The following is a 10,603-nucleotide window of genomic DNA, read 5'->3' on the forward strand; positions in this document are numbered from 1 at the left end:
AAAGGAAATAGCTCAAGGTGGTGAAGAAGAAAAAATCAACATTGATAATGATGATAGTGATATCTGGTGGTGGATGAAGAAGAAGAAGAAGAATTAAAGTTGATATGTTGGTGGTGAAGAGCGGGCAAGTGTAAAACACCGCGTATTGAGAGGGTAGTGTTATAACTCTAATAATGGTATAAGATTCACTATTAAGTAGTACGGGTGAATTCTAGGTCTTTTCCCAATTGTTCATATAAAGATCTATTTTCTTGATACAAGCATTCAATTTTTTTATCTAACTACTCTTTCCGTCTCAAACTATTTATCATAATTTTCTTTTACGCACTTCTCAAGATAATATTAATTAAAAGAATTTTAAAAAAATATTATTTATCCGTATTTTTTTCTTAAGATATATGAATAATCTTTTTTCATAAAATATTTACTCTTAGTGTTTGTAGTGTTTAAGAATAATTACTATTAAGATAGTATGAAAAAAATAACTAATTTTATCATAAACTTCTAAAATAATAAATAATTTAAAATAATTAATTTTAAAAATTATAACAGATAATTTGAGACGGAAAAAGTAATTGACTACACTTAAATTTCATTAAAGATCTCTCTGTCTGCCTCTTTTATGATTACAAATTTATTTTTAGATTGAACAAATCAAGATGATGTGTCAGAAAATATAATTAATAAAATACTTTCTCCGTCTCTTTTTAGTTGTCATGATAAGGTTGGGCATAATCCTTAATAAAAAATTAATTAGAAGTGTTGTTTGACTAATAAATCACTTATTAATCATTTAATTTTTATCTATATATGTGCCTCTTAATTCTAGAATAATTAATGTTAAGGGCAAAGTTGGAAAAAGATGATTAATTCTCTCTTGATTGTTTAAATTGACAACTACTCCCCCTATCCCATTTTAGTTGCCAGGATAAGATCTTGCACAATCCTTAAAAACAATTAATAAGGGATGCAATTTGACTAATATAACCCTACTATAAATATTCTTCAATCATTATGGGAATTAATCTCTATTAATGGATATATATTAATGTGTTCTATATTGAATGATAGGCAAAGAATACCAAAAGTTTAACAAGAAGTAGTCTTGTAACTTTAAATTGCCTTTCTGAAAATTGTAGTAATAGAATAGAGTTGTAGTAATAATTTTTTTACATTTCAAAATGACTTAATTACTAAGGGTAGAGTTAAAAATAAGTGACTAATTATTTCTTGTTATTTAAATTGACAACTAATTTGGGACAACTATTTTTAATATACCTGACAACTAAAATAGGACGAAGGGAGTATATTAGAACAATTATTTTTAGTATACATGACAATTAAAAATGGACGAAGGGAGTATTAAATAGAATTACAATTGAAAATCTCAATGAGTTTATCGAGATGGTATGAAGAGCCTATGCATGGATAATATTCTTTGTTTTAATTTATTTGTCATATTTTTCTTTTAAATCTGTTTAAAAAAGAATGTTTCTTTCCTATTTTGTCAAATTTTTAATTTCAACTTTTCACATGACATTTTTAAAATTACAATATTAAAGGGCATTTGTATATTCTATATATTTTTAATTTAAGAACACATGATTCAAAAGTCTTAATTATGTACTATCTTAAAATCAAAAATAAGTTAAAACAAGCTAAGCCAAACAAATTAAAATAGAGAGAGAGAGTAATAATTATGCCATAAATTCCGAAAAAAAGATAATAAATTCAAAATAAATATGAATTATTTTTTATCTCACATTTGGTTGAACATTGCATTCCAGGTTTAGCAATTACTAAATTAGTTATATCATAATTATGATATAGTTGTTATGTACCAAACTAACTTAGCAAATTAACACGAGAGATAGTAAGAGAAAGGGAGAGAGTTGAGAGAAGTGAGTATCTGCATGTTTAATTTCATAACAGCAATGGCTATTTATAGTCACTGCAAAAAAAGAAAACGTAAAAAGTTGGGGGACAAAGTTGGGTGAAAAGAAAAAGTGGACATGGACATCTACTTATTGTTGTACAACACTCTCCCTTGGATGTCCATGTGTATTGTTCCTCATTAAAAACCTTACAAGAAACAATATACATAGTTATCCTGAAAATTCATTGATGTTGTGCCTCATTAAAACCTTACAAGGAAAATCCAGTGGAAAAAAGCCTAATGAAAGAAAAAGAGTACACATCTGGTAATACGCCTTGAATGTTATCTCATTAAAAATCTTATCATAAAAACCTAGTGGGACAAAACCTTGGTTAAAAAAAAAAGAGTACAACGTATATTTTACTCTCCTAGATGAAAACTTCATTTGATATTTTGGAAACAACGCATTTAAATCTTATATCTTAGCTTCTCAAAAGTTGATGTTGGTAATGTCTTTGTAAATAAATCTGTAAGATTATTACTCGAACGGACTTGTTGTACATCAACATCACCATTCATTTGGAGATTATGTGTGAAGAATAATTTTGGTGAAATATGATTCATTCTGTCTCCTTTTATAAAGTCACCTTTCAATTGAGTTGTGCACGCAGCATTATCTTCGAATATAATTGTGGGTACTTTGACATCATTTTTCAAGCGGCATATTTCTTTAATGAGCTGTATCATCGATCTCAACCAAACACATCTTCTACTTGCTTCATGAATTGCTATTATTTCAGCATGATTTGAAGAAATAGCAATAATAGACTACATTATAGAACGCCATGATATAGCACTTCCTCCGTATGTAAATAAATAGACTGTTTGAGATCGAGCTTTATGTGGATCTGATAAATAACCTGCATCTGCATAACCAATAAGGTCTTCACAACCTTTGTTAGTATAAAGCAAACTCATAGCAATGGTACCCTTTAAGTATCGCAAAATATGTTTGATACTGTTCCAATGTCTTCGCATTGGGGATGAACTGTACCTTGCCAGAAAATTAACATAAAATGTTATATCAGGCCTGGTTGCGTTAGCAAGATACATAAGTGCACTAATAGCACTGAGATATGGTATTTCAGGACCAAGAAATTCTTCATTCTCTTCTGGAGGTCAAAATGGATCTTTATCCACTTCAAGTGATCGAACAATATTGGAGTACTTAATGGATGTGCTTTGTCCATGTAAAATCATTTTAAGGTTTTCTCAATGTAGGCAGATTGGTGGACAAAGATCCCGTCTGCTAAATGTTCAATTTGCAGACCCAGATAAAGTTTTGTCTTTTCAAAATCTTTCATCTCAAATTATTTCTTTAGATATTCAATCGTCTGTTGTACCTCTTCAGGCGTTACAATGAGATTTATGTCATCAACATAAACGGCTAGTATAACAAACTCTGATTCTATTTTCTTAATAAAAACACATAGACAAATGATCATTTATATAACCTTTATTTATCAAGTACTCACTAAGGCGATTATACCACATACGCCTTGATTATTTCAGACCATATAATGATCTTTACAATTTGATGGAGTACATCTCCCGAGACTTAGTACATGCTTCATACAATTTTAATCCTTCTGAGATTTTTATGTAAATTTCATTATCAAATGAACCATAAAGATAAGTTGTAACTGCATCTATTAGATATACTTCAAGATTTTTATGTACAGCTAAACTGATGAGATATCAAAAAGTTCTTCCATCCATAATAGGTGAATATGTTTCTTCATTGTTGACCCGGGGTTTTTGAGAAAATCCTTATGCAACAAGGCGTGTCTTGTATCTTACAATTTCATTTCTCTCATTTCATTTTCGCACAAAAATCCATTTATAGACAACTGGTTTAACACCTTCAAGGGTTTGGACTACAGGTCCAAAAACCTCACGTTTAGCAAGTGAGTCTAATTCTGATTGAATTGCATTTTTCTATTCTGGCCAATCACATCTACGTCAACATTCTTCGACGTATTTAGGCTCAAGACTTTCACTATCTTACATGAGGTTAAGTGCAACATTATATACAAAAACATTATCCATTGTAATTTTTGATCGATCTAAATTTATCTCATCACCGATAGAACATATTGAAAGTTCTTCATTCACTTGAGTCTCGGTTTACTGATTTCTTCAGGAATATTAGGATTACTCAAATCTTGACTTCTTTAGAAGGTTCTTTTGTAGTATCATCTTTATTATTTCTCAAGTTTCTCTTTCTAGAATTTTTATCATTTGAACCCAATGGTCAACTACACTTCAGGAGTGTTTGGGATTCAGAAGCTATGATACTAGTAGATGGTCATTTTGGGACATCAATCCGGATAAGCACATTCACTGTAGGGATATGTGATTTAGTTATCCGTTTCAAATCAATAAATGCATCTGACATTTGATTTGCTATTTTCTATAAGTGGATGATCTTCTGGACCTTTTGCTCACATGTGCGGGTATGTGGATCAAAATGAGATAGTGGTGAAACTTTTCATGCAATTTCTCTTTCTCTTTTGGGTTTCGTTTTCTCTCCTAGAAATTTTCTTTTGGGTTTCGTTTTCTCTCCTCCTAATTGTGGAAAAATTATTTCATCAAATCAAAAATCTGCAAATCGATCAGTAAATAAGTCTTTTGTCAACGGTTCAAGGTAGCGAATTATGGAGGGTGAGTCAAACCCAACATATATGCCCAACCTTCGTTGAAGACCCATCTTTGTACGTTGTGGTGGTGCTACAGGCACGTATACCGCACAACCAAAAATTCATAAATGGGCTATATTTGGCTCATGACCAAATACTAATTATGACGGAGAGTATTTATTATAACTTGTCGGTCTGAGACATACATGTGCTGCAGCATGTAAGATAGCATGACCCCAAACAGTAATCGACAATTTTATTTTCATAAGTAGAGGTCTTGCTATCAATTTTAGGCGCTTAATAAATGACTTTGCAAGGTCATTTTGAGTATAAACATGAGCAACATGATGTTCAATTTTTATCCCAATTGATAAGTAATAATCATCAAAAGCTTCGAATGTAAATTCTCCAGCATTATCAAGGCGAATAGCTTTAATTGGATAACCTGGGAATTGCGCCCTTGATCTTATTATTTGTGCTAATAACTTCGCAAACGCCAGGTTGTGAGATGATAAGAGGCACACATTAGACCATCTTGATGATGCATCTATTAGGACCATAAAATATCTAAACAATCCACTAGGTGGATGAATAGGTCAACATATATCCTCATGTATCGGCTCTAAAAAGCTAGGAGATTCGATGCCAACCTTCAGGGTTGATGGTCTACAATTAATTTGCCTTGATAACAAGCAGCGCATTGAAAATTCATCATTTGTAAGAATCTTCAGATTCTTTAACGGATGTCCAGTTGAATTTTCAAGAATTCATCTCATCATTATTGATCCAGGATAAACTAATCAATAATGACATAACACAAATGTATTTAGTTCAGTAAACTTCTAATTTACGATTAAATGTGCTTCAATTGCACTAATTTCTGCATAATATAGTTCAGACGATAAAGTTGGTATTTTTTTAAAATATATTTCTGACCTGAGACACTCTTGGTTATACCAAGGTATTCAATATTCATTTCATTTAGTATTTCAATATGATATCCATTTATGCGGATATCTTTAAAACTTAACAACTTTCTTGGAGATTTAGAAGAGAGTAGTGCATCTTTTATAACAATCTTTGTCCCCTTAGACAGAAATATAATAGTTTTTTCAGAGCCTTCAGTCATTTTCAAATTACCATAAATTATAGTAACATTTGTTTTTCTTCTAAGAAAGTAGGAAAAAAATATTTCTCATCTTTAAAAATGGCATGAGTCATTTCACTATCAATTACACAAATATTCTCGTGATTGATCATTGATCCAAATAAAATTTGAGGCATACCCATATTTTTCTTCAAAAAAAAATAAATTAAATATTATAATTAAAACATAGCTCATTATACAAATTTTATTTATTTCATGAATTAGAAAAATATAAACATATTATTTAGTATAGACAAATGAAAAAAAATTACTTAAATATTATCAGGATTATCAATATTCATATTTTCTTCTGGAAAATTGAAGAAATCAGCTACATCCAAATTCATAAGCTCAATATTGTCTGCAGAGATAAAGTTTATCTCTGAATTATTTTTGTTCTCTTCAAGGATGCCTGATATAGTTGAACCAGACGTTTTGATGACCAGCAAGTCTGTGACTAGTGCCCCATACCTTACATCTATGACATATACTTTTTGGATTTTTCTTTGGTATAGCTTCTTGCTTTTCACTCTTCTTTTTGTATTGCTGATCATTTTTCGGTGCCAAACGAGCATCATGATTATAATTTCTTATTCCACCACAACTACGACCACGATTGGGACAATGACCTCTTTCTAGTTGGTTATAGTTTGTCTGATTCACTTCAGAAAGTGGCAAAGAACCAACGCACCGACTATCATGATTTTTCACTAACAACTTGTTATGTCGTTCAGCAATAAGAAGGTGAGAGTAATTCATAATATTTTTTAAAACCCTTTTCGCGATATTGCTACTGCAAGAGCATATTTCCGGGTGGAAATATGAAGTATGTTTTTTCAGATTTATCTTACTTAGTGATTTCTTCTCCGTATAAATTTAATTATGCTATAATTCTAAACAAGACAGAATTATATTCAGTTATATTTTTAAAATCCATTAATATCAAATTGAACCAATCATGATGTACCTGTGGAAGGATGACCAACTTCAGGTGGTCATATCTTTCTTTCAGATTCTTCCACAGTTTTAGGGGGTCTTTTAATGTGAGGTGCTGTAATTTTAACCCCTCGTCAAGATGGTGGCAGAGAAATATCATGGCTTTGGCATGGTCGTGACTAGATGCCTTATTGTTATCTTTGATGGTGTCTGTCAGACCCATCGATTCTAGATGTATTTCGGCATCTAGTGCCCATAATGAGTAGCCTTTTTCAGATATATCAAGAGCAACAAATTCAAGTTTAGAAATATTAAACATTTTAAGAAAATAAAATTCTTACCCTTTTGTTACCTTTTAAAGATAGCTCAAAGTGATGGAAGTTCATGCTGATAACGTGTTATGTAACAAACTAACTTAGCAAATTAACAAGAGCGATAGTAAGAGAAAGGGAGAAAGTTGAGAGAATTGAGTATCTGCATGTTTAATTGCATATCAGCAATGACTACTTATAGCCACTGCAAAGGAAGAAAAAATAAAAAGTTGAGGGACAAAATTGGGTGGAAAGAAAAAGTGAATATGGACATCCACTTATTGTTGTATAACAATAGTATTATTTTTGTGTCACTTTCGTTGTTGGATAACAATTTCGAGATTATTACTTACGGGGAATCACCAAAATGACCAAAATGTCCTTTTCAAAGGCTCTTCTCCCTTCTCATTTGAGTTGCCCCCATGGTAATCTCTACCTCATCAATTTTCTTTAAGACCCCCCACCCCACCCCACCCCCTCGCCTTCTCAAAATTATGGATTACTTGAAGCCTACTTGTATATGACAATTTCTCAGAGTAGATGATGTTACTTTTGGAAATATTATTGATGAATTCATGGGAGGTAGAGCTAAATCGAAGAAGTAGAGAACATTACGTAGTTGCATTTCACTGCAGATATGGCTTTAGATAGAAAGGTGTGAATGACATGAATTAGGATAGAATGGTAGTAGGTAGGAGTGTGTCCGTACTATAGGTAGGATAGGAGTGTATATTGACTTGGTGTCACTTCTAGTGATCATAGTATTACTCTTATTTCTTATTCTTCGATTTCTGTTCTTATATGTTGTTTTGGGTAGTTTGATTGCAGTATTATTTTGTTGTTTTTATTTTTTTGAGTTAAAAGTCTATCAAAAACAACTTGTCTACATCTGAGGTAAGATAAGATATATATACACTCTTCAAACTCTACTTTATAGAATTATATCAAATATGTTATTATTCTTGTTTCCTCATCATTTAGCATATGCATGATCTTGTTGATATTATTATTTAGCTTGGTATACATCATTGGACGTGTGACACAAATTTGGGCATTTAAGATGATACAATTGAATGAACCTTTGTCTAATAAGAAGGTTCATCATTTGTAGTCCAACTAGATAGACTAGCCCAATAGTAATGGACTTCTAAATTTTGTATAGTGACACCTATATACAATCCTTAATCGAGATAAACATATTTTCTTCCTAATTTCATGTTTCAAAATAGCTTACTAAATTAGTTACAAGTATTATTAATATAATTAAGAAGATGTCACTTCCTCCTCTTCACCCACCCTCCTCCTTTAGATTAAAAGAATGTGAGTGTATGGTTGGAATTGATTGGAAGTAATTGTACTAGATAATATATAAAATTAAGAAAAAATAGAAGTGAATTGGATTTCTTTCAAGTAAGAAATCAGACCTAGAAAATGCATTTGTAACATGTGTATATCACATTATATGTAGTGTATATTAAAATATATCACACACATTTTCATATATAACATTGTACCACGTGTATATCACATAGTATATCCTGTATATCAGTATATATAACTCATATTTTCATAGATATATACACATATACATGATATATATATGACATAAATGAATACACATGTGACACACACTGATATCCAAAGAGATATACATGGGATATAAAGTGAGATACACAAATGGAGTTGTTTTCGTCCTCAAGTTTTCAGTATGAAACTCCACTTTAAAGATCCTGTCTCAAATCATCTTCAAAAACCTCCAAAATTTATATACAAGTTAACTTCAGATAATTGCAACAAAACTTAATATCACCCAATCGAGGAAATCACAATTATAGAGATAAAAAATATACAAACAATGATCTTGAATTTTTACAGAAATTAACTGAATTGTCGAACATTTTCGTTAACCTCCTCTGTTGAACGTTAAGGGATTGTCGGGGGAAAGAAAAAGTAGAGTGAGATGATATTCTAGTATATGATAGGGAGATTTGTGAAACATAATTAGATAAAATCATGAGAAGAGAATGAAGAAATTTGATTTTTTGGTTTGGGTGGGGTGCGGAGTGGGGTGAACAACACAAATTCCATTAGTTTAGAGTTTAATTACGTATTTTTCTGTGATTTTTCAAAATTATTATTCGTGTCTGATTTCTTTTCCCAGATACAGGTATCTAGCGTGTCCAGATACAAGGGTCAAAATTAGGTGTAATTTCTTTGAAATATTTTGTATTCAAGTGGATATCGCATGTATTTTACTCTCTCTCCTATCTCCTATCTCGCTCACATCTCTCCTCTCTCCCTATGTATTTGTATTTCAGAATGTATCTGGTATCTCAAATATATGTATGTAGTGTGATCGCATGTATCTGGAATACACAGATTCCTATCTCACTCGCCTCTCTCACTTGCCTCTCTCCCTATGTATTGTATTTTAGAGTGTATCTGGCTTAAATTTAGAATGAAATATTTAATTAGTGAGACTATATGTAATTATTTCAAACTATAGTGAGAACTAATAAATATGGTAGAAATGCTCGTGTAATTAAGTAGATTTTCCTCTTTTTTTTTTATTAAATACAAATTTTGTAGCCTGAGACTGGGTATGGGCTATTGGATGTCAATTTTATAAAGTTGGGTTGTTTTATGCCATTTAGTGAGTCAACTTGTCATGCAACGTCAAATTTTTTTGGACAAATTAGACAAAATGTTCATTAGGTTAAATTTCTTATACGAAATATAGCTCACTTAAAAAAATAAGCCACCTATTACCATAAGTGATGATTCGGCACTTTTGTCTTTCACAATTTGGCCAATTTTCTTCTTTTTCTTCCTTACTCTTCGTTTTCTTCTTCTACTGTCCTCCTTCTTCTTCGTTTTTCTTCTTCTGCTTCATCATTCTTCTTCTTACCACAAACGTGAATTATTTCGAGTAATTTATATTTCAAAAGACTTGAAACATCAAGAGAATTTCATATATCTAAAGTTTGAGATTGTTTAGAGGTGATTTTGAGTTGATCGAGATTGAATAGTCAGTGTATCATTCATATATAGTCAGGGTATACTTCATATATAGTTAAGTTATATTCTGCTTTTTGAGTGTATCATAATGTATAGTTAATGTATAATTCATATATAGGTAAGCTATATTGTTTAATCAGTGTATACTTTCTATGACTTTTGGCAAGCTATATTGTATAATCAGTGTATACTTCTTATGAGGTTTGACTATTTTTTTAAATAAATAAAACATGTCTATATATTTGTTGTAAGCTAATTATTTAATTGCATGTATTTGAAACTAATCCCAATTTTCTTTTAATTCAATATCCTCTTAAAAGTTTGGTGGGATGGCTAGTTTTTCCGGCATGCGATAAGTTTTTTGCCACTGTTTGAAAAGTAGTAAGGAAATAGTCATACTTTAATGTGAAAATAAAACTCGAACAAAAAAGACCCCTCCTTAAAACATAAAATAACTCATAAAAGTTTGGAGATCATAAATCGTTCCTTACTTTTAAACTTATAAAAACTTAAATTCCATAAATCGCTCCTTATTTAAAATTGGAGTAAATTTTTGAATTCCATAAATCATTTATTGGGTTCTACTTATCAATCTTTTAAATTCAAACACTATTTG

Source organism: Solanum dulcamara, chromosome 6, assembly GCF_947179165.1.
Source record: "Solanum dulcamara chromosome 6, daSolDulc1.2, whole genome shotgun sequence".
Lineage (NCBI taxonomy): Eukaryota > Viridiplantae > Streptophyta > Magnoliopsida > Solanales > Solanaceae > Solanum > Solanum dulcamara.